Source organism: Oenanthe melanoleuca, chromosome 4, assembly GCF_029582105.1.
Source record: "Oenanthe melanoleuca isolate GR-GAL-2019-014 chromosome 4, OMel1.0, whole genome shotgun sequence".
NCBI lineage: Eukaryota > Metazoa > Chordata > Aves > Passeriformes > Muscicapidae > Oenanthe > Oenanthe melanoleuca.
In genome coordinates, this window is record NC_079337.1 from 14,405,718 (window position 1) to 14,432,194 (window position 26,477).

Genomic DNA, 26,477 nt, shown 5'->3' on the forward strand with positions numbered 1-26,477 from the left:
ACCTGGAATTCCTGATATTGCTGAGTATGTCTGTGAACTCCACACACAGTTTGAGGCACAACCTCAGCAGGCATATAAAACCAAAAGAACACAAAAAAAGTAAATTTTCCTACATTGGTAAAACCAATCATTCCAAAGTCAATTATGGCAGCTAAACCTGAAATAGCTCCACACAACTATTTCCCAAGACCAGGCTTTTTGTGATTAATTATGGCACTGATTAAGGTATCATTAGTGTCCCTGATCCCCCAAGTTTAATAAAGAAAAGAACCTCTTAAATGTTACTCCAGTGGAACAGCCAGCTGCCAGAAAACATGGACAAGCTCTCTTAGTGTAGAAGCAAATGGTGTTCCTTGGGAAACTGTGACTTTACACAGCTGTTCCTTCTCAGATTTGTGAGGAAATTTATAAGAATACAATCACACAACCCCTCCAAACTCAGAATGGCCATATTGACAGCTTTTAGTCCTGCCAGGGCAAACTTCATTAAACTCTTCATAAACAGCAGATGAAGCAAAATTGATCACATACTGAGTCAGAGGGAAATGCAAAATTAGCTGGTTTGGAGATGCAGGGACAGTTAAAGGCAGCTGAGATTCTTCATTCCTTTTTCTTAATAAGGAGCAACAGTGACTAAATTTAGTTTTACTTCTTAAAAAAAAAAAAAAACAGGTGCAAAATCAATTAAGACCTGCTAATCTTCTACATTCATTTCCAAAATTACCATACACCAAACAACCTGGTAACAATCCCATTTTGGTCAGGGACACAGAGGATTTTAAAACCCATGACACAACAGCCATCATCCTTCCAAGTCCTTTAGCAACTCATCTATTCCTCAGTTGCTTCCCATTAGAGAATCCATTTCCACATCTCCAACTGCCCCAAAAGGAAAGCCAAATGTTTCTGATTGCCTCAGCATCTATATTATCCACCTGTGCCTAAGACAGATCTGGGAGACAGGGAACAGAGCCCTGCAGATTTCAGCCTCCCACCAGATTGCCAAGGCTGCAGGAACAAGCGTGGTCTGCCTCTGCCATTCTCTCTTCAGCCCTCAAGTTCCCAGTTTAGGATGAAGGAAGAACAGGCCAAGATAAAGACAAGGCACTAGATAAGCCAGGTCACATACAGGAGGTGATGGAACAAGGCCATGTGAATTTACAAAAAAAAAAAAAAAAAAAGGATACTGAGAGGGTTGAGACTAAGGAAAAGTGTTGTAAATAGGAAACATTTTAGACACTAGCAAAGAGATTTCCTTCTTTCAATACAGACAAAGTCAAAATATGTTGTTGCAGCTGAAAGAAAAAAAACTGAAAAAAAAAGTATCAGTTAATTCTCTGCCTGTTTGAGTTCATTTTAGAAAACTTTGATTTGAAATTTAGAACAGTCCACACTAGTGATAAGGTAGATTTAAAAGCAGAATATTTCCTATGGTTAGAAACTGCCTAAGAGTAATTAACCCTGGAGAGCAGTACAGCAGAAAGATGCTGTTGACTGCTCATGGAAATAATCCCCAATTTTCTTTTCAAACATTCCATCACAGGTGAGCTCCTATAAAGTCCCCCAGTCCCTCTTCAAATTTCCCATCAAGTATGGTATCAAAGGAGTAACCTCACATCAGCCCAGTGTTCATCATCCTGTAATCCTCATGCTCACTCTGATGTTGCCTGCACATGTAGGAGCAATGACCTCCAAATGTCTGCTGAACAACTTCAGCTCATCCCTTAAAACAGCAATTTTCCTGGACATATATAAGGAAAAGTAAGAAAGACCATAAACCCACGAGAAGTGCCATCCATATTTTTTTTCTTTTCTTTCAAGAAGAAACCAGGAAGACTGGTTTTAAAGATTTTAATCTAGGCCAGATGATTTTTCCAGAGCTCTCAAAATACAATTACAGCAACTCCACCAGGCATGGGGAAGGGCCATAATAAGTTGTCAGGGCCCATGGAGAGTTACAGCAGTGCAGATGTAAAAGGGTGATGCCCAGTACTGTCAGCAGTAATGAATTACTGATAATTGGTGCTCCAATAATTCTTTACACAGGCAATGCTGAGGTTATTGGTTTGTAACAGGTGTGATTATTTGGTTACTCATGGGTAAGGGAGATGCTATCTGAGCTAGGGGAGGCTTCTGGACAAAGCCAGGGAGGAGGTACCAATGCACTGTTCAATTTAGCAACTGTTGCCATGGAAATATCCTTTTTACTGACTGCTGGTGATTATCTCATGTTTGAAATGTGATTTATGCACATTCTATGCAAGGGCAGAGAAGCATATTTAAAAATGAGCAAACCATGGTTATTCCAAGATTAAAATGCAGTGTCCTCCATGTACTTTTCAGAAATACATAATTTGCCAAAACAGATTATTAATCATGAAAATGTATTGGTCCTCTGCAGTATGCAACCCAATTACCAGAGTAAAGCAGGAGCCCTTTCCAGATCTGAAATTAGCAGGAACAGGAAACATAATGCAATTCCCGTTTTCCTCCTCTTATCTTCTCACAGGAAAGGACAGGGAGTGAGCCAGAGAGACTATCTGGTGCAGCAGCTGCTATTGTTATGAATTTACAAATGCACAGGCTGCACGAAGACATATTCAGCTTCCTGTTGCAGGATTTTTGTCAGTTTTCTTCATATTGGCCTTTGTGTCTAAAACTAATTTTTAGATTCAACATTTCTCTGCAGCATAAACACATTTTTTAATCTGCTTTGTACTGATATTTGCCTGCCAATCATCTCTCATTCCACACACTTTTTCCTATTTCAGCTACATCAAATAGAGAATCCATGGGGATGATTCACTTATTTTTGTGTGTATGTAAAGCAAGCTGAGATGCATCCAAAAAAATACTTCTATTACTTCTGACAACCTCTTGAACTGGCCAGAAGTGAGGGTTTATTTACCACTTGCAACAAAAGACAGTGAATGAAACCAGCAAGGAGGATCAAAATGGATGGTGGTGACCAAAATAGCTGCAAATTAAGGAAAAAAATATTTCTAGCTGCAGACTGACAGAACAAAACACCAGGTCCTGTGAGGAAGTCCCAGCAATAGCTAACTAGGCAAAAATTACAGGCACTGAAAGTTCCTGCTTTAAAGTGCTAAAAGTAACATATAATTGCAGAGCCACAGAGAACTGAGACTTCTTGCACTAACCAGCCTGCATAAAAGTATTTTCAAGGTCAGAAAAGCAAGAATTGGACCAGTGAAAATAGAGCAACAGGTCACACAAACTGAAAGGACTCTGCAACTGCACAAAGCCACACAAAATATGATCAGTACTTGAAGTACCAGCAAAAATGCAGAAAATTAAACACCTCTTCTCCCATCCAAACAGACAAAAATTGAAAATGGTTTGCTGAAGCCAGATGTGATTGAGCTGTTTTTGTGTGTAAGACCTCACACAGGAAGAGTGAAAAATCTTTGCATGAAAATGCCCAAACTGCAGCACCAAGGCAATGCAAGTTATCAGTCAGGCTCCTCGTGTGTTTTAGGTCTCATTTCTGAGCCATGCTGGGAAAGGAACCCTGCTAGTTCAGTGGAAGACTGGAGTTCAGCTGTACTTTGTTCAGTGTGAAAGCAATATATCCACACATCTCAACTTTAGTATTGCAGCTGAAGTTCATCTACTACCCTGCATTTGAAAAAGGTACTTAAAAAAACACCTGAGTTTTAGTTTTGTAACATATGGAGATCAGAAAACAGTTGGTAGTGAAAATCCTCCATTTCAAGAATAAGGCCACTCTGCAATTCTCCACTTCTATTTTAATGTCAACTGGATAGATATAAAAAGTTACAGCTAGCATGCATTATTATCAACAGAGACACAATACCAAAAAAGAGCTGATTACACAATACCCAGAAATCTGATGAAGTACAAGAGTTCTGAATAAGCCAAATTAATACATCACTGCTGAGTGACAACCAACATATGTGGGTGCAGAAATAGGTTCTTTGCAATGACAGAGCTGGTAAACAGAGGCACTCACAGCTGAAGCCCACTCTGCATGAGCCTGGACAAATTTAAGAGAATACAGCAAGAATAGAATCCACCTCTACTTCAGTTATCTTAGCAAGGGTAGAGAGAGAGACAGCATTCCTCAGTTCCCATAGCAGACATTCAGTACAGCCACATTGCTAAAAACATACCTAGTCATCCATTCAGATACTGACAAATCAGATCAGAACATCAACTGTCTGAACCACATGCTTTGAAGGAGCGGGGGAGAAGAAAGGAAAAAAAAAAAGCTTTTGCATTCTTCTTATTTAACTAAACTAAACTTATTAAACTAAATGAGCTGACAAAGTGTTTTTGCTAATAAGCAAAAAAAAAAAACAAACCCAGAAACCTAAAGGTGTTGCCAGCACATAATAGCTAATGACAGCATAAGAGCATCAGTTCAGGCAGATACTGAAGCCAGAGACAGCAAAGGCCCAAGCAGAAAATTTTAAGGTCATTCCAGGTAAAATTCATTTTGTAATGAAAGAAGACAAATGCATGAGACACCTACTCTCAACTGACAGAACCCAGCCAGGGAACTCAAAGTCACTTCTAAACCCCAAACTGTTTGATTGTTTCAGAAGATCCAGAATACACCAGATGAAACCTGTCCTGCCCACTGCAGCAGCTCTGCATGAGAAGATGAGGAACCAGGAGCAGCAGGACAAACACTCCTGGGAGAGTCTGAGCCAGGTCACCTGCTCTGGCCAAGATGAGCCCCCTCTGTGCCCAGCCCTGCAGCCACAGCAGACTGAGCACCAGGGCAGCAGGAATGGGAGGCACCCAGCACTGCTCTGTGCCACGTCTGCAGCACACTCACTTCTCCTTAAAGAACAGCAGCCACCCCCAGTGACACTTGCACCAGCCATCAGAGCTGCCACCACCATCCTTGGGGAGGCACTTCACACAGCACATGCCAGTAAACAAATTACCAAGTGGGAATGGGTTATGCATCCTTGCTTGGCAGAGTGACATGTGTGACAGCTCCACTCGGGCTCTGCATGAAGAAACAGGCTCAGAGAGTAATAAAGATTGAGCTTTGACCAGTTAAGTGTTAATAATATCTGACACACATGGGTGAGGATTAATCAGGGAGTTGTCAGGACTGTTATAATAATAGCTGCATGAAATGCTGTTCAGTGGGAGGGATTCTAAAAATGAGAATACATTCACTTAATATATTGCAGTGCTTGCTTTAAAATTAATCATGAATAATCATTAGAAGGCTTCTGGTTGGAGGGAGGGAGTGTTTCACATGACCCAGATGCTGGCTGTACATCTCCACAGATGGGATTATAGCTGTCTGGTACCTAATAATGAGACCTCTGTTTCTGCCTTGTGCCTTTTATTTCACTCTTGGTCTAACTGCAGTGGCAGTGAGAAAGTTCATCAGTTTTACCCAACAAACATGCTGATACTGCTGGGGTTGAATAAAACTATGATGTACATGCAACTCTGCATGTGGGAGGTTGTCAAAGATATACACTGGAGACAGAACTGACTTCTGCCTGTGGAAACTATTTTTTCTGCTGTGTTGCAATTCTGTTTTCTGCATTCAAACATAATGCAGTAATGTTCTTAGTGCTGTGCTTAATTTTAAGTACCTGCTCAGTCTGATTAAGGCACTGTTCAACTACTTAAAGTTGGATTTGTTAGGATGATTCAGTTGTTTAAAAATAAGTTATGCATACAGTCATCCTGGTAAAGAGCTCTCTTTTTCACTCCTATGGGTAATACTGCATTCAGAAATGCTGTTGATAGTAACAATAAAGCATCAAAAAATGACAGAATGCAGCTGAATACTTTTTTTCATAACAAAAATTTAGTAGTCAATGAGTGCTGTTACATCTAAAATCAAGGTTTAACAAAACTATCTGAAGGCTAATAATGCAGAGGTGTACCCCAATTTTTTATTTTCTTCCATTTTGATCTAGCACCCTGATTACATTGCTTATTTTGTTCCTCATAAGGCCTCCCAGAGACAGACTAGATTTACTTCTAGTCTACTACTAACACCAACAATGCAGCAAAAAGATTATATTCTTTCCTATTAGAAAATAAAACTTCCTTATCATAGTTGTTCACTCCTAAAAAGAGATAGCACTATTTCAATTTCTTCTCCTTCTGTTGTAGTAGGTACCAACTGACTCATTGACCCTTTAGTCTGTGGGTAAGTATTAATATTCATGAATGCAACTTCTATTTAATAATTAATTTAAAGACAAATACTCCTTAGATATGGTAAGTACTTGAACTTCTAATATGCACCAAGGTTAAATACTTGACAGAAACACCTTATGTTCTCATATCTCAATTACCTCTCAGAAAATAGAAAGAAAAAGATTTTTCAGTCATATCAAAATGTTTTGCCTATAAATTTTTAATATTGAATTTACAATAGACAGGTGTCTATATGTTATAGAACAATGTATATGCATTGTTATATACAACATATGTTTTATGGCCTTTTCAACCACAGGGATGCAAGCTGTTGATCAATGTAAATGGCATTAACTTCTGTATTTGTGAACTTAGAACTTGCTACACAGGTACAGGGATTATATCTCTGAAAAACAGCAGTAAGCAACACCAGAGTGTAATTTAAATTGGAAGGCAACAGCAGTCTTTGGCCACACTGAAATTTTCCATCTCCTCAAGAGGTGGGCTTTTAATTTCCAGGTGGCCTCATCACTATTTATGATGGCTTGCTTCTATTTTTTCTTTCTTTTTTTTTTTTTCTTCTGAAGGAAGGAAGGTTTTCTATTCCTAGCCTGCTGTGGTATGCCTTCCATTGAGGGATCTGTAATTATTTAGCCTGTATTTCCTGCTGTGGTGCAGGTGAGGATATATTTCTGGAAGTGGCAGCAAAGTCAGCTTTAATTCATTCTAATTTTGCTCTTAGGTTTTTTATTCATTAAATGCATCTTGACGACCTCCCACCAATCAACTTCCCAAAAGAAAGGAAAGTTTTCCCTATGTGAACATGCAACTGACCTTAGACTGCTTTCTTTTTCTGTTTGCACACATTCTGGAGAGATTATATACAAAGTCTTTGCTTGGAAGATTCTGGGCAGACTTCAGAGAACTGAGGAACACACAAGGTCCTTCAAATCCAGCCAGGGCTGGGCATTTTGTCAGGGGATGGATCAAGGTCCTGCAACCCAGCCAAGATTCAGGGTCAAGTGAGCTGTGGGTGATAGATTGTTCAGGATGCCCATGGATTGCTTCTGTGGTCACCCACCCCACGAGTGCTCCTTGGCTCCCCATCTCCAGGGCAGCAGAGAGCACAGAGATCTCCCCCTTGCCCAGGGTGATGCACCTCTCACCTGCCTTTCCCACCAGAACCTCAGACCCACATTTTCTGCCACAGTGCACATTATTACACAGTTTTCCATCTGCATAAAACATCATTGAGGTTGTTCTTTGTTGCTAAGCCCCAATGCTCAAGGATCTACCCTGATATCTGCAGTTTAACACTGAGGTTCACAGAGCTGGGAGGGTATCCAGGGGGTGCCCTTTGCAGGATTTGTCACTTCTGACTAAATCACTTACCCTCAATTATGTTTACCCAACTATAAAATAGGGGCAATAATACTTATTTTTCAAAGATGATATGAGGCTTATTAATGCTTGTTTAAGTGCTTTGTTACGCTTGAATGGAAAAGGAAATTATTATTATAATTTTAAGTGAAGCTTAATTATAAAACTGTTAACATAAGCGTATTAGAAAAATGAATTCTGAATTGTAAGCCAGCAATTGCTCACTCTCAAAACAGTGTGAGATGATTTTATATGCATCTTGCTATCACTAATCCCCTCTTCTCTAAATCCTACATTTGTTTTCCATATTGCAGCTAAGAAGAGGCAACACGCAAATTAAATTTATTTTGAATCAATCAAGGAACAATACCTAGTAACATATTTGGTGATCTGTCATCACTAGAAGCCGAATTAAAAAAATAAAAATAGTGTCCATACAAACTCATTCTGTTTGCTATATACAAACCCTATATACAAACCTATTCTGTTTGCTATATGCTAACATGAGCTACACATGATTGTCACTGGTACAATCTCTAACCTGGTAAACAGGCTAAATCAGCTCTCCTTCAAAGGCAGGCTGAGAGCTGGGTGTTCTCAGCCTGGAGAAGGGAAGGCTCCCCAGAGCTTTCTGTACCTGAAGGGGCTACAAGAAAGTTGAAGCCTTTTGGAGCTGGAGCATACAACCTTTTTACATGGATGTATAGTGACAGAACAAGAGGGATTTGCCTTAATTGAAGAAGGTGGATTTAGATTAGATGACAGGAACAAATTCTTTATTATGAGGCACAGGCACAGGCTGCCACATCCCAGGTTGAATGGGGCCCCTGAGCAGCCTGGTCCACTGGAGGCTTGGAACTGGATGATCTTTAAGTTCCCTTCCAACCCAAACCACTCTATGGGTTTATGAAGATCAAGTAACCAAGATAACATAAAATTTGCAATAAGATTCACCCACAAATTTGCAAATCCTAAGCAGCACAGTTCTTCCTTTAATCAAACAACAGTATGAAATCCTTTAAGTGGCTTGCTAGAAGACAACTCAGGACTTATAGAAGAACATAACACTGAAGATTATACAGCTATTGTACAGAAAGAATTTAGCAAAATCATTTGCTTTTACCTGCCATAATGTATTTGTCAAAACAAGAATCACTTCATCACTCCCAAATCTTCTGCAAATGTGTTCTATGAGCTTAAGCTCTGACACTTACTCAATGTATACAAATAACAGCAGAGCTCCGGGATCATTTCCAGACAATAAACAGAAAGAAAATAATCTCACTCCATTTCCTCCAACCCTGTCACCAATTTGTACTTCAGAGGCTCACCAGAAGAGGTAAATAGACATAAAATCTTTTTAGATAAGACACTGCTCATAAAGTTTTCAAAAAAGGATAAGTATTTCATGATAAAAGAAAGTGCCTTTAAAAAACTCCTCTAGAACTGGGGGCTTGTGCTGCTCCCTGCCCAGAATTGCTGTCTGGGAATGCAATGGTAGTTTTCCATGGTCACAAAAAAAGAAAGGACACTTCATGCTGGGGAGGGGTGTGTGGGTAGGTGCTGTGTGAAGCAACAACAAAAAAAAAAAAGTCAACAAAAAATCCGAAACAAAACAAAAACAATCCCAAAATGAATATCCAGCAAAAGCCAAGATTTGAGATGAAGAGAGGCATCCAATATTGTGCAATGTTGACCAACATTGACCCAAACCAAATGTCTGTATCAATAAACAGGATTTGAGCAGAACTGATGACACTAATTCTTCACTGATCACCAACAGGACTACTCAATCTGAATTAAATTCTGTGAGGTTAAAAAACAAGCTTTAAAGGAAAGAGCTCTCCAGATTCTCAACAGGAGTTGAAAAAAGCAAAACCAAGAGATTTCACTCAGCTGTGGCCATCACATGTGGCTGGACCCTGGAGCATCACCTCACCACTGCCCTCCCCAAGCACGAGATGAGAGAGGGAAAGTGGAGAACTGGGAGAGTAAATACACCAAAATTACTTGATAGAACAGCCTATTTGATGCCTTCCAGACAAAGGGAAAATAAGAACAGCTGCAGCAATGAATCCTCAGTGCTGGCAGGCTCGGATGGACCAGTGAACACGAGCAATGTCACAGAGCTACAGCAGACTGGAAATCTCTCAGTTAAGGACCAGCATGTGCCTGATCCTCTCTGCTCCTGTGCCTTGTCTCCTCCCCTTGATGATATTTCAGCCACAATTAATTCAGAAAGCCACAAGGTTTTCCACTGGGTTGCTGTTTCTTCCCTCCTGCATGGAGTCATGGTGTCCTTAGAACTTCCCATCTTTAAAACAGCTGAAGGCAAAAGTTTTGGAACTACCACCAGTGTCAGACACTTACTTATATTTTCCTACTCCTAACTTTATTAACAGATTGAAGTCCTAATTTGGATGGATAATTCAAATGCTGGTAACTAATTGCACTTGTTCCCTCGGCAGATTTTTCCCATGGCACTTTCTTGTCCTACCAACCAACTTCAATGACAAAAGCTTAAATGTCATGTTAGCAGCAGGCTTTTCCTGTCCTCTTATGCAAACACCCTTTGCATTGTCCTCCATATTTCTAGGCTGCAGGTTCTGCAAGCATAGCACACTTGTCAGCTGGACTTACTGAATGTTTAACAAACCCTCACTGACTGTGTGGAAGTCTCCTGCAAAAAAAATTGCAGGATGTCACATACAGCATCCAAACCTGGGCTCCAAGAACAGCTGTGTCAAAGCTGCTGTCCTTTGTCCCACACCATCTCCACTTCCTCTTCTCCTTGTTTTTCAATCCTTCAGTTACAACAAGCATGGAACTCTGCAAACAAACACACTTACCATATGCAAGGACAAACCAATTCATTGCCTGACTTAATTTTAATTCAGAAAAGCCAGCTATGATTTACTACATATTCTATTTATTTAAAAAAACAAGACTGACAAGCCAATGCAAATATGCAATGCTGATGATGCACTTTGCTAGACAATTAAGCCATAAAATTCTATAGCACTGAAAATAGCACAAAATACCACATGCACAGAGAGGCCAAGTTCTGTATCCTGAGGAAATAGCTTTGTATTCCATAAATTTACAGCGTTTTATATCTTGCCAAAAAATTACAGTAAACCCCAGCATTGAAGGTTTCCACCCCCAATCACCATTATGTGTTATATGGAAGCTATCACTAAAAGGCTGATATTTAGCATGGAAAAAATAACTGAATATAAAGACTAAGTGCCAAAACAGAAGAGCAATACCATTTTCTGACAGTAAATTTGAACAATCTAATGACAGCATCTGCTCTTTTTGATAAAGAGGCAGATGTATTTTGGGCCTCATCCTAAGTGAATGAAAATGCTTACAACACTTACTGAAAAGCAATATTTTACATAAAATCATAATACCAAACCTACAATGAAAATCTTGTTCATTCTAATGACTTACTAGCCTAGCAGAAGCTTTGAGCCCAAATATTTCTTTTTACTATAAGAACAAAGTGATTCTCTGCATGAATTTCATGTTATCCATCTGCAGAATAACACAGTACTGGAGATGGAATACTGGCTTAAATCTCACTTGACACCATGTTTTATTTGCCTGCATGGTAATAAAAAGCAGAAAGTTTTATTAATGTAGAACTATGAAATGTACCAAGAGATACTCTAACACTATTCACCATGAATATAGATTACATTTTAGGGTTTATGGCTAGTTATATATTTATTAAAGTTACTGTAAACAATATCAGATGAAGGTGAAATAAACATGAAAAAGCTCTCCATGGGTTTAGGTATATTCAACATCACAAAGCTCCTCATGTGCTCATTAAGTGCAATGATGTAAAGATATAAATCCAACATAATGACCCAGTTAAACCTAAATCTTGCTTTGTTTAAAACTCCTTCTGCCTCTATCTGGCTGCTGAGCCAGTTGTCTTTAAACATGCTTGTCCTTCAGAGCACTGATACACAGCCCTTCCAAACTGCAGCCCATTGCTCCAACACAGATTTCCTGGAGGACAGAAACATTCTTCTCACAGACAAACAGAAGGCATTCATAGCACTCTCTCCCTCAGATAACTCTCAGCTCCAAGTGGAAGCTCTGCACTAGAACATAAGGATGGAAAATAAATAACATAAATTCCAAGCGTCAAAAGCAAGTGCCTCACAAGGGGAAAGAAATCAGCAAGATAAATCCTGCAGAACAAAGGTACACTGCTTTTTTGCTGTGTGTTCTCCCTCTTCCTATCCAGAGACAAGGTGCCCAGTGAAATAATTCAAACAGCCACTGGTTTCTGGTCTGGATTTACTGATTGAATAAAGGAGCATCCCAGGCAAGGAAATCTATTTCTTTTCCAGCATGGCTATTAAACAGTCTCATCACAACCAAGCTTTTCCAGGTACAGACTTGCTCGTCTGAACTTGCTCTACATATTTAGGCTGAATTTTTCTTGCAAAGTTTAATTTTTATGTTATTGTTTTGAAGACATCATTTAATCATCTTTCAAGTTTTTAACATCACATTTTCTTATCACCTTGAGCTGTGCTAGACACAAAACAAGCCTGCAAATCTAATCAAAAATCATGCAGTTGCTCTTCTGGGCATTCTATACAGTATTACTTTGAGCATCTGTTTTGGGAAATATCCACCAAACCTTTTCAAGGACAGTTTCTAACACAGAGACTGCAGAAGATGAACTACAAAGCAATGCATCTGAAAAAGACTGGAAACTGAAAAGAAGCAGTTGGTAGATGCAGAGGATGTACAATGGCTTTGTCAGTGAGGCACAGAAATAAGAACAACTTGGTTCTGGAATCTGTTTTTATTACAACCAGGTAAAGCAAAATACTGGCAATCCTGATGGCTGAAATAAAAAGAGCAAGCTTCCTTCTCTACATCCTTCCAAAACCTCTGAATGGAATCCAAACCAGAGTTCTGCTGACCTCTGCAGAAAGAATCCAGCATGCAGTTGTGGAAATGACATGCATTTTAACACAGTGCTTAAATGGCAAAGTTAAAAAAGAAGCAGTATTTATCTAGAGCAGCAAGAAATGGAGTAGGTGTGGAACTGAAGTAGTTCACATCACAAGATCAAAGCAACTGGGCTTTGTAACCCAGCAGGATGGGTAGGAGGAAGGCTTGATGACCCCAAAGGCTGTATGAGAAAGTGAATGTGCAGGGCTGGCTCAGGCTGCTTGATGAGCACAGCCACTGTGGAACAGCCACTGCACTGGTTTATCTCCTGAGCCAAGCTTTTATCTTCTTTCTTTCTGGTTGGAAGGGACCTTTTAAAGCTCATCTAGTCCAATCCCCTGCAATGAGCAAGGACATCTTCAACCAGATCAGGTTGCTCAGACCCCATCCAGGCTGATCCTGAATGTTTCCAGGCATAGGGCATCTATCACCTCTAGGCAATTCAGTATCTCAACACCCAAAAAACCTCAAAATTTCTTCCTTATACCTGCTCTCAATTGACCCTCCTCCAGCTGAAAGCCATTACTCCTTGTCCTGTTGCTACAGCCCCTACTATAGAGCATTCCCATCTTTCCTAGAAGTTCCTTTTCAGTGGGTCTTCCCTTGGAGCCTTCTTTTCCAGACAGAAGCACCAGTATCTCAGCCTTTCCTCATAGGAGAAGCGCTCCAGCCTTCTGATCATCTTTTTGGCCCTTCTCTGATCCTGACAGGTCCGTGTCTATCCTCTGCTGAGGACTCCAGAGCTGGATGCAGCACTCCAGGTGAAGTCTCATCAGAGAGGAGTAGGCTTGCTAATTAAACTGATGTGTGCTTGCAGATGATTAAAATTAAAAATAGATCACTGAGCAGTACAAAGTTTCTCTGCAACGTTTCCAGGTGTCAGGTCAGAGGTCAAATTCATTTTATTAATCACCATTGCACTGGATTTTGTTACTGGCAGTCAAATCCTGACAGAAGACAGAATATGTGAAATATTATCCTCTCCTTTATACTTAGAACCCAATAAAAATCATTGTAACATACAAGGGGCTACTGTTTGATTTGTGTGCTCTAGGGTCTCTAGGCATTAGTTTTATGTGTAATACTTTCTGTTGTTTTAAAAACTGGCCCTGTTGTTTTCCTTTGGCCTGTTAAAGCATCATCAACCTCCACCAGAATCTACCTTCACATTGTTCCCATGACCCCACCAAGTTCAAATCCTTTTGATTTTCAGAGTAAACCTTAATAATGGGATGCAAAGGTGGCCAACAAGCCCAAAAAAACCCAAATTAAACCAGTTCAAAGCCTGAAGGTTTCACTGCAGGCTTTTGAATACTTCAGTTCTGACAAAACTGCTGCCCATGTGGCAGCTTGGCTTCCTGCTCTGTTGACAGCCACACATGTAACCCCAGCTTTGCCACATCTGCCCAAAGAAGCCAAAACCAAGCAGATATCCTTGTCTTCATTTTTTTCCAAATTCTCAAAAGAAAAGCAGAGAATTGCATTACTGCTTTGTTACATTGAGGACTCTATACATCACCTTCAAAACACTGTATGCAAGGGTTTATAGATTGCTGCTGTTTGTACAATCATTTTTTGTACAACTATTTTTTGGCAGTGTTGTGTCATGGAAGACATTCATGAGATTCTCTTTGCACAGCTTGGCAGATAAAAAATTAATTTTAAGTACAACAGCAAATCAAGCATTCATAATGCCACAAAAACATTTATCTGATGACTGAAATCTAACATAAAATTAATGCAGGCATTTAAGTAGTATTATGATTCACAATTAAGCTATGCAAATCTTTCTCAGGAACATCTCAGAATTTTTTATTTCAAGAAAACCAGCATTAAAATGAAATTTTCTTTCTGACTTGCCCTTTAGGTTCCTGTTTTCAGAGTTGGAATCAATTTTTAAACACTATCTCTGAATTTTTGCTGGTGAATCACATATATAGTGTTCATACTGATTTGAGCTAGGTATGAAGTAGTGAAGTTAAAAATTATGATGCACACAAATAACAATAACACTTATGTTCAGGGAAATAACTGTTTTGAGAATACAGGAACATTTGGATACCATTTTAGGTCATCATTTAGGTCATTTCACCTGGTTCTGATGTGAGACCAAGAAAAACCATCACATCCACTCCATGAAGCACAGGGTGATTAATTCCACTCTGCCTTCTCTTGTGTGCTCTGTTTCATTCCTAACAGCCCATAAATCAAGAAAATCCTCCCATTCATGGCTCCTTCCCTGCAGTGTTGGCAGGCCAGCATGGACAGCACTGACACCTGCTCCAAGGAAAGCAGCCCCACCAGCTGGACACCTTACTGGGGTTAGATTTTTACACAAAGGCAGTAAGGAAGCAAATCAGAAAGTCTCTGTAATCCCAGTGAAAGAAGGGCCTGCCTTCCAAAGTCCCTTCCAGCCAAGCCATTGTATTGCTCTACCTGCTGCACTGGTTCAGATAAACCAGCTTGGGATAGCAATCATGCTAATATAAAGCTGCACACAAAATAAATTACTCCAGAGCCTGCTGTATAAATATTACCTTTAGCCATGATTTCATATCTGCCAGGAGCAGAACATCTTATCAGGGTTGTATTATACATTTATAGTATTTTTAAAGCCTCTGCATTTTTACAGTGGGTTCACACAAGTAATGGTTTATTTTTTTTTCCCCAGAATAGGGGTAATATGCACACTCAACATCACTTTTTGAAATAAATAAAATCCCAGGATTTTCAATACAACCAGAACTTGATCATCATATTGAATATCTAGAAAAAGTTCTCATAAAACCCATACTGAGCAGAAAATGGTGAATTAGGAAATAGAATTTTTAATGGAAAGAAATAATTTCTATCCCTAAAAAAAAGAAAGACTGCCAGAATACAGGAGGACACAAGAAGAGAACTGTTGGTGATTGCTTATCTTGTTCTTATTTTTCTTCCCCAAATATTTAGTTAATGGCTACTGAGGATAGAAGCCTTTTCTAGATCAATTTTTTCTCTTTATCTTCTTTAAAGTGATTAAAAACTATAAGCCTCAGCAACTCTGATTTTTATAAAACTAATGCAGAGATATTCAACATCCAACAGCTCAGGAATGCCTGTTTAACAATTACATCTCCTCAAACTCCTCACTGGTGAGTTGCTCCTATTAATTCTCCCAGGAATTTGAACATATTAAGAATGCACAAGTACTGCAGTGTTCCCTCTCTTCTTGCCAACCTTCAGTCTGCATCCAAAGCAGGAAGGATACCAAGTGCTGCACACGAGGCTGTGGATGCACAATGAGTTGGAATGACCTCTGGATAACCTCACTCTTCTGGACAATCTTCCACTGTGCATTTCTGCCTCTGTGCTTTGACTTGTCTGCCACTCTCCATCCCAACAAGGACAGTTAAGAGAGAAGGAACATGACATTAATGTCATACTTGCTGCATTGCACTGATAAATCCACACACACCTTTGGCTTCTCCCACTCCCCTTTATAGCTGGGAAATGACTGCCCAAGAGCTTAAAGCTGCTCACTAATGCCTGCACAGCAGTTGGCACCCTGCAGCCTGGAGCCAACCCCACCTAAATCCTCGTGCAGGGATGCAGGGATGCAGGGATGCAGGGATGCAGGGATGCAGGGATGCAGGGATGCAGGGATGCAGGGATGCAGGAGCTGATGCTGCCAGCACTCTGGGTGCTCCTCCCTACCACAGCAACACCCCTCACCCACAGTCAGTGCTCCCCAGTCCTTCCAACACACACAGCAGCAGAGGAAGCTCTGGCAGTACTGCATGGTATATTCAGGTTTCTGCCGGCAAATTGTGAGAAGGAAAGGCACTTTTGGTAAGGACAGGCCACAGACAAGGAGGCACAGAGACACACCACACTGGCAAGTCTGGAAGAGGAAGAAAGGAAAACCTTTCACCCTGTGGTCACAAAATACTTCCCACCACTTTATATAATCTGGGTTTGCATGCCATGCCCATTAGCAGAGCTGAATTTACTGCTCTCCTGGTCTCTTTTCCACCTTTCTGCTGGCACCATTCTGGGTGCTTTTTGTTATTGATTTGGCATTTCCATTTATTCTTCTGCAGGTTACTAAAATTATTTTAATACAGCTTGTAAGAATCACACTGAAAAACTACTCAAAGGTTCAGAAGATATTTGTCTGACATTCTAGTCCCATATTCCACAGCAATAGTCCTGGATATGCTCCATAAGGTTGGAAGAGGAGCCTGCCAAACACTGAACTAGCCTGGCAGGTGGTTCAGAGCTATTTTTTCCACCAGGAACTCAAAAAATACAGCAGACACAAATATTTCATGGGATATATTCACAGGTCATGCCTGACAGGAAAGCATTAAGCTCATAAATTAAGCTCACTCCTTTAAGCTCAGACTGACACATGGCAGAATAAAAGCATTTGGTCCAGCAGTATTCCAGAGAAAAGCTAAACAAGGAGATCCCTCAAAGACAGACACCAGGCACTTGAATTTTTTAGATAAATTTCATTTTCACTTTTTAAATATGCAAACAGCTTGACCTTTGCTGGGCCAGTTAAACAACTGGGGGAATACAGACATAGATACAACACAAGGTATGTCTGTGTCTTTACCAGCATTAGAAAAGCAGCAGATATTCAATATTTACAAATAAATTTTAAAAATTCTTTTTAAGACTAGCTGTCCCAAATGTCTAAGACCCAAGTTTTATGATCTCAAAATTCCAATATACCACTAGGGAATAATCTTGGTTGGAGGGCTGTGCATTTTTGAAGCCTCACTCTTTCACATACTCAAGCTTCATTTTTTTCAGTAATATAAACAAAAAGCCTACATTTTGTTAAAGGAAATCTCATAGTTTCTCACATGTATGTGATACTCAGCCCAGGGCATTAAAAAAATCCAAATACTGCATGAGTTGACAATGCTATGTTTCAATCTTATTTAATTAAAATACTAATCTTAGGGGCTGCAGGAATAACTAAAGACAAACCAAGGATGGAGGGACAAGGGATATGAACCAGAATAAAAACTAATAGCATAAACCCACATAATGTTATCTGAGTTTAAAGGGCAGTGAAAATACTCTGCAAAACAATATCCTAAGGACACAAAAAAGTAAATCCATATAAAGGAAAAAAGATAATCAACAATAAAAAATGCAAAGGTAGGAAAATTCCTTTTATGGGCATTTCCAGCAGGGTTTAGTGAAATAAAAGGTGATCAAGTGGTTCCACTTCAAAGTCTATAATCCAAAGTGAAGATCCCAGCACTTTCTGGAAAAAATCCAGCCCCCTTGAAAAGTAGAGAAGGTGAGCAGCTGAAGTGTTGAGTATTAGAGGTCACTTCTGGAAAACCTTTGCATGTAGCTGATCACATGACAAATAGCTTTTGGAAATAGGCTCAGGCAGCAGCCCTCCAAGGGGAAATGTGTTGCACATTACATCACCATCATCAGTAACAGGTAATAAGTTTTCACATTTATCATATGCAGCAAATTTAATATAAATATGGTTTTTCTATTAGGCAGAGGAGCAGAACACAAGTTTCTCAGAGAAAACTGTGCTCTGAGTTCCTCTGATTTTTTTCTCATGCACTTAGCACCTGTGATGAGCTTAAGAGGAACCAACACAATGTTCCAAAAAACCATGTGACTGTAGTAGCAAGATACCAAGCCAAGACACCACAAAATAGATCCTCAAATCTTTTTTTCAAGCACTTAAAAAAAACCCCAAAAATTCCTTTAGCCCAGGTATTTTGCTTCTCTGCACAGATGTATCAAAGTTTTTCTCTCATGTGATTTCTAAGAAAATTTCTAACTAAGCTTTAAAATATGCCCATAACCCATGGCACTAACAGTTTTTGATAAACATAACATCCCAAGTTTTTTTCTTGCTTGTTCTTTTCTGTGATGAATATTAATAGGTACTTTTTTTATCTCCAAATGCCACTTTTCCTAACCATTTTTAAAAGATTTTGACAGTTGTATCAACTTCACTAATTGTATGCTAATTTTTAGATGTGGTTTCTGATTTCATATACAATTTCTACAGCTGCAAAGCTTGTGTTTTCATCAGAAATTGCTGAATGCAAAATAAAGTTGTATGATCAAACTGTCTGCCTTAATGAGCAATATTAACTGGAGAACCTGCACAGAGAGCATAAGCCCATATTTCAAAGTGCATTTGCTACTCACATGTTACAGAAGTGCATGACTAATTCCTATAGTGACAAAGCTTTAAATCCATGGTAAAGGGTTGTATTAAATGCCTGGAGACACCTACAGATGTTTTCTGTGGAGCTGTAGCCTCACAACAAGATCTTACAGTCCTTAATTTCTGTTAAACATATTTAACTAATTCTGCCTATTAATGCTGTGTCATCTGGGAGGAAACTTCTCAAGCAACTCTCTCCCTATGACATCTCTGAGTTCTTTTGACACATTTCATATGCTGTTTCTGAAAACCTGGTATTTGCACCGATTACCCTCCCTAAAATCTAAACTGGGAAGAACAGAGCTGAAGGAGGTGACTTAGATGTGCAGTGAACTCAGAAAGTAACCTGAACAGAGGCACTGGTAAATGCTTGAAATAGCACACAGCAAATATCAATAGCTGCAACATCAAGATAAAGACATCCTGATGACCTGGGGGTCACATGGCCAAGTCACACTGTTGTAGACAGCAGCACCACAGTGTTCCAAAATTAGCACTGCATATACTGCTAAATGCAAAATCACCAGGAGGGAGGATTATCTCCAGCCAGCTTCTTAAGAACCATGTTCCTACTTACACAGCAGTTTTAATAATGTTAATGGTGAGAGGAACTGAGCTGCCATGACTATCAGCTAATTGCATTAACATGTACAAAACACCATAAAAATGTCATGCAGTGTCTGTTTAACAAATGTTCATCATGGACATGTTAACAAAATCCTTTATTTGCACCTCTCCATCAGCTGCCATAAATCATACATGCTTTGGCAGTTGCCAGCTTATTTAAAATTCTCATTACCTACAACCAGCAGGTTATCTGTATGCTCCTAAACACAGAATTAAAGCAAAATAATGTTAATTTTAAAAAAAGATATATGCTTTCAGGCTTCATTTTAAATTCAAAAGTCACCCAGACCCATTCATATGCAAAAGGCTCAGTGTCACAGTTTGTAAAGCCCAGACATTAAACCAAGATGAAGGCTGCCTTGTTAGCCAGAATTACCTTAGGACAATAGGCCCTAAGAGCCATGAGAAGTTAAAAATATCACAGTAGTAAAAAAGTGAGGTTATTAAGCTCTACATAAATGAACTGCTGCCACTGGATGTCCACAGGTCAAGGATGTGAGCATCCAGACTGTGACTCCTCATCCACAAATCACTGTCCATGTCCAGAGTGTCTTCTCCCCTTGGGAAAGCCTCTGGTTCCAACAGAACACAAATTCTCTCCATGGCACTCCAGTAGGCACTGCTTGCTGCTACTCATCTCACTTCAAAGCACTCAAATAGATTTAACTGACACCTGTTTAATTTTTTTTTTTTTTTTTAATCAGCTTCACCAAGGATGAAAGTGGCCCTTGACATGCCACATCTACAAGTCAGAGTTCTACCTCCCTGCACGAACATTCAGTGACTCACAGGAGCTACACCTTTCTGGAGCCACAGTTACCATTTTTGACAACAATTCTATTGAGATTACATGAGAAATCTCAAAACAATTCCTTATCTCCCAAAGGTACACCAAAACCATCCTAAAGAAATTATCAGAACCAAAATGACTTATTATGTAGGAAATATGCATTGAAATTATTAGCAGACTTAAGATAGCTAAAGCTAAAAGTATTTTTTAAAAGACTATTTGATTTTCATCGCTGTTCTCACTATTTTCCTGTCCAAGGATGAAGAGATACAAGTAAAAAAAAACTGTGATGACTTCCCACAATCTTTTTCAGTCATCTCAAAGAGAAACAAAACAACCTTTCCTCTCCCCCCACACCAAATCAGAGATGGAAACATTAGTTAGAAAAATCGGCTCAAAATACTGGATTTTGCAGAAGTGAAACAGCTTTTTCCATTTTAAATAGTGCTCAGAACACTGCATGTGTAGGGTCTTTTTAAAAATTATTTTGCTACATTAACACTTCCTCTGAAACCACATTCTGAATGTGCTCCATCTGATAACTGTGCAATGCAGAAATTACACACTTGGAAAACTCATTATAAGATGACAGCATTATGTTTATGTCTGCTAAAAATTACTACAAGCTGTAACTTTAATCTTCCATGCCTCCCCGCTCCAAAAAAAAAAAAAGGGGAAAAAATTCAGCATGCACTTTGGCATTAAGCACCTTTTGGCAGCTGGCTGGTTTTTTTTGTTTGTTTGCTTATTTGTTTTGCCAAGAAGTATGATTTAATAAAATAATACATTGTTGACTCACCACAGCATGTGCTATGTCTCTCATCTATAGGAAATAGTTCAAAGGCATCAACTTCATGCATGGGTTGCCATAGCTGATATTTGAGTCTGGCCTGCTGTTGGTGCAGGTTTCTAATACTAGCCCTAAGCACAAAAAAAAAGAGAAAGAAATATTTGGGGTTTATTTTTCAAGTCTGATTGACACAGAGAATTTCAGATAACTAAACTAACCTGGAATATCAATACCTGCACATCATAAAACAAAGACTTTAGATTTTCTTCTGATAATACCATAATGCATCCTGTTCAGGCAGTGTCTGTACCAAAAATTTCCTTTCTTCCACACAAAGAAGAAAGGCAGGAGACAGAAAATTATGCAGAATGAAGTGCTGTTTAAATGGGAAAAGTGTGTCACAGTTATTCCCCACTAGCAAAAAAAAAAAAAAAAAAAAAAAAAAAAAAAAAAAAAAAAAAAAAAAAGGGAAAAAAAAATCAAGGCCTTAGTGCTCAAGAGCACATGTTCAAGACTGTACAAATTGAAACAGATGGCACTAAAAAAAAAAATCATAAAACTGATCTAAAATAATTATTGTTGTTTCTATACTATCTTTCTCAGGCCAGATCTTTTCTTTGGAATAAGGAAGAGCAGAAACTTTACCTATAACAAGCTGAGATATGGACACAGTCACCTGCCACCGATACCTGGGGATGGAAATGAAATTTGACTTGTGACATAATTAACAGCTTTAAAAACTGTGTGATATGGATACATATAGACATCAGAAAGGCCTGTGAATTACTGCTGTTAATCAAATTAGCACCTTCTTAAAAACAATTAAAGCATGTGACAAAAAAGTTCAACTGACAAAGCACATGCAGCCAAGAAACTTACAGACAACCTCAAGAACTGTAGGAATAAGCAAATGCTGTGGAATTAAAATAGTGAATAAGAGAAGGAACAATCAAACATGGTGTTCTGGTACTAACCACTGAAAAAACCCAAGTGATTATTATTAAATATAAGGTTTGAGCAACATTGTCTTACCCCTTTACCCTAACATGCTTTCAAGTATCTCTAAAGAGAACTAAAACTTTCTACCAAGAAGAGAAAATGAAAAATCCTCATGAGAAAACAACTACATAACAAAAAATGGGCCCAGCTCAGGCTCCTGAATTCCCACCCTCAAATTACAGCTCCTAATTTGTTGGGTTGTTGACCTCTTAGTGCAGAATCCTGGTGAAGCAGCTATTGACTTGACTTGGAAGGCTCTTCTGGACCTCCAACTTTCAGTGATTATTACCTCACAAAAGTCCTGAGAGAGTCCAACACACCCAAAGATTTGTGTTAGATTGGGTCCTAACAGCCCAAATTTCCAACATCAGGGCTGTGATGTGAGCAATGGGCTGTACTCACAAGGTCATCAACATCATCTTGTTCTTAGACAGGAGAAAAGCCCAGAATCTGCCTAAAAATACAACAGCAGCTTTTCCTTCTTGCTGTTAAAGACACTGCCCTGTGCTCCAGGCATAGTCAGGAAAAGCCTAGGGTACACTAAAGCTCATGAATTCACATCCTTTGTGTAGAAATGAATCTGAGAAAATGCCATCACCACTAGTGAGTTCATACACTAAAACTTCTACCAAAAATCTCACTGTACAAAAAATACCCAAAAAGACTGGAAAGTTTTGGGGCTTGAATTTCCTGCCCTTCTCTTCTAACAACTAGACAAGACTGATTCTAAAGGTTGCTAACAAAGCTACATCTATCAGGCTGAAACACAGTAGAGCAGCTCAAGGACAGCTGAGTAACTATCATAAAGAGTAGACAGAGAACCAGGAAATTCCATCCCATCCCCTCTACTGTTTTTGATTTCTACTTTAATCACTGGTGGTCCTTTCATGAGGGTTCATTTTCCTTGCAAGTAGCCTTCAAAACAGAAAGTGTGCAAGAATCACAGAAAAGGGAGAGTAAGTGAGCAAGAATCAAAAGCAGAATATGAGCATTGAAGGCCAGAATGTGTGTGTATATATATATATATATATATATATATATATATACACACATATGTATATATGTATATATGTGTATATGTATATATGTATATACGTATATATATGTATATTCAGTATTGTAGTCCAATGAAGACTCTCTCCTTTACTCCTGATGACATAACAGAGCAGCAACTGTGCTGATTCTGCAATCACCAGGCTTTCAGGACATAATTTCTAGTATTGCTATTATTATAAGCTCAAAATGTAATCAGTGGAATGGGAGAGGCTATGGGTATAGAATGCTTGTGATAAAAAAAATCCAAACATTTACTTGGATTTGAAAATTTACCAAGAAGCCAGTGATATTTTCTGTAATCTGGAATTGTCCAGGGAACTGGGTAGTACCTACTGAACAACAATTTAAGAGATTGTCAATTTTAAAGCTGGAGGCCTTTCCCTAAATGCAGCTTTCCTCTCTTCCAAGTCTTAAGAAAATTATGATGTGGTCTGCAAAAGCAATGCTGAGCCCATCCTCCTTTGGGCCTGCTTTAGCCTCCCTTAAACTGGATGAATTTTGCAATGAACTGTAAACTACAAGTGAACTTTATGACCTTCTCCAATACCATGGCAGTGAAATTTTGATAACTCTCTCTTTGCTTTAGTGAGCCAGATTTGGTACTGTAACACTGTTTGAAGGCATATTGATCCAGCACTGTTAAATCACTAAAAAACAGCTGCAAGCATGCCAGCCACTGACAGCAGGGAAAAAAACCCCAAACCTACAAGAAAACACTCATCCCTGTGGTGTGCTCATAGAAATGTGTGTGTGCACTGAAGGGGCTTTTTAATAATGAGAAGGACATTTTCCAAGCAGGCAGAGAGGCAGCTGAAGGTAACTTATTTTTCATGGTAAGTGATTTCTGTCCTTACCCTATTTAGGAACATCCTTGTAATCCTAGTACTCCTCAATAAAGCCATAATTACAACAGGACCCTGAAAAATTATGCATACTCTGAAACAGCAGGAGAGAGCTATGAGCAAGAGTGCAGTTTATTGAGAGTCAGGGAAAAAGAATATTGTTTAATGGCTGAGGTCAAATCACCCTTGTTGTGCACATCCGCATCCCTGTGAGGCAGAGTCATTAGCTGAGCCAACTGGAAAGGGATTCCTATGCCACCACTCCTAGCAGGGAGAAAGCAGAAGAAAATATTGCCCCAGTGTTCCTGACCAGTGATTGCATGGCAATGTACTGAAAGAAGGTTAAAATAGTGGGGGTTTGGTGCACCCCATTTTCCCCAAGGTATGGGGACCAAAGACAGGTTTCAATGAGCAAAGACAAGCAGCCCTGTGCTGTACCTACCCCAGCCTGTTCCATCTTAACCCTTCTCTTCTGCTGAAGGGACGGGATAACCTCTGTGTCCTCAACCAAGCTGATTTCAGTCTCCTCTGATCCCTTACAATACACTCATTTGTGTTTTCTTCCTAATAAATTTCTACTCCGTGCCATAATTCCTCTCAAAATTTGTATTTTCACATAGCGTCGGTTTGTCCCTGTAGAAGCCTCTGGCAAAACTTACATGAGCATATCAGAGGAGTGGAAAGTTGCACTGAGGAAGCTCTGCAGCAAAGGGAGCCCATGTAAACAAGCTGACAATTCCCTAGCACAGGAATGGTGTGAAACATGCCCATCACGGTTCACTGGGAGCACAGGCTGCTTATTAAACAATGCTCTAACACTTAATTATCCAAGGCAAATTCCCATCATTTCTAATAGTCCCTCTCTGCTGTAAAAAATAAAACCAACACTTCTTCCTGTAGCAGGAGCTTTTTCTGCCAGAGGATCTCCCTGCAAAGCAACATTGATTTCACTGCAGCATCCACAGATTGTTAATTCTCTTTTGCAAAATAACTGGCCCGTAGCTTGCTGTAAACATTTCTGCTGAAAGCTCTTGTGGCTTTTTACAGATAAAACCCAGTGTGCTGAGTTGTTCACTTGAATCCAAGTAATGTGGAAGAGTGATGATTAAAGGCTACTTTCTTAAAAACAACCCCCACCCCCACATCCAGCAAGGTCTGTCAAACACTTCCACACATCTACTTTTTTCTTTTTTGGCATTCAATCACTGCCCAAAAGGCCAAGACTTCTGCCCTCTGAATCTTCCATCTCCTTGTCCTCTCTTTATTTTTCCCACATTCAAATTTTACATGGACCACACAACCCCCACAGCCCCCTCATTTCCCTGCAAGCCAAGACACCTCCTTCCCCCCAAAGCCCGCAGGCAGCGTTAGAGGTGATGAGGCTGAGTAGAACCCCTCTGTTTACATGAGCCAGCTGCTGAAGCACCACCACACTGCCATCCACGGTGTGCCCCTGCCCTGCTCTCCACAGCCCCCCAGAATCAGCATCAAAGCTCATACACACCCCAGCACAGGGCAGCGATGCTTCTCTGGCCACAAAATGGACAGGTGCAGCCTCCTGCTTCGCCTTGCAGTTCACTTCATTAACCTCTCTCTCCCTCTCCCCCTGCTTTAATTTCTTTTCCCCCCTCAAGCAGCAATCAATATTCATCACCCCACCCTGTGAAAGCAGTTAGTCAAAGAATATTAGCATCAGCCACCTACCATTCCTTGCTTGCGAGCTGTTCTCCTCGTCCAGAAAGCTTTTCCCCAAACTGCGACTTTAGGTGGTGCTTTGAAATCACATCCCAAACAGTGCCGAGGGAAAAAAAAATAAAAATAAAAAAATGGGGCTATTTATAATAACAGAAAAAAAAAAAAAAAGAAAAAAGATGGGCAGTTGGTTTCAAGGTAAATCACTGTTTTCCTTTAAAGAACTGAATAAAAGCCTGGGGGAGAGGGTAGGAGAGAACAGAAAAAGGGGAGGCAAAATGTCTGATAATAATGAAATAAAAGGGGAGGGGGGGAAGAGTGGCTTGCTGAATCACGCTCTTTCACTGCCTGGAAACCATTGTGCAGCGTGATGCTGGCTGTACCATTGTGGAACCTACCAGAGGAGACAGGCAGAGCTTGGGGAATGGGGCTGCTATGGCAACTGAAAGGAGCACACTTGACGTCAAAGCACACAGAGGTCTCGCAGGGGGAGGGAGAGAAAAATCTAATCTGCAGCCACAGCCACGGTATCTCCTGGAGAATCAGGGGATGGAGCAGCCTCCTGTAGCACTTACCAGCAGCACAGCAGCTCAGACATCTGCAGTACAGAGGGAAGGTGGCAGTGGCACTGTGGGTCTGCTCTTTTGTTTACATCAGCTGCTACACAAAGGCATAAATGCCCATCACCCTGAAAAAAATGTACACATCTTTATATTCAATCAAGTTTCACACTCAGGAGAGGGATTTTAAAAAAATAATAGAATTACAACACATCTCCTCCACAGCTACTGAACACAGCTTCTGCTCGAATGAACAAGCAGTGCAACTCCTGGAGCCCTCAGAAGCCCAAGGACCTGCTAAAGATGTCCCCCCTATCAATCAGTATGTTGTGCCCACTGCTAGACTGCCACAAACCCCACTTCTAAAAACTGCCACTATTGCATT

The 26,477-nt window shown here is 39.8% G+C and overlaps 1 protein-coding gene across 6 annotated transcripts in view; it reads right to left on the reverse strand.

The window, feature by feature from the left end:
* Positions 1 to 25,972, reverse strand: part of MAPK10 (mitogen-activated protein kinase 10) — a 138,063-nt gene extending 112,091 nt beyond the window's left edge. Inside the window, exons 1-3 of one of the 6 annotated variants that reach the window (XM_056490559.1) lie at positions 25,545 to 25,892; positions 21,589 to 21,632; positions 20,953 to 21,074 (exon numbers count right to left, since the gene is read on the reverse strand). The gene's annotated coding sequence lies outside the window, so the exon portion shown is untranslated. Of the gene's footprint in view, positions 1 to 20,952; positions 21,075 to 21,588; positions 21,633 to 25,544 lie in introns of all 6 variants that reach the window. The other 5 variants (XM_056490564.1, XM_056490562.1, XM_056490560.1 and 2 more) reach the window with 5 other exon arrangements.
* Positions 25,973 to 26,477: the final 505 nt, after the last annotated feature.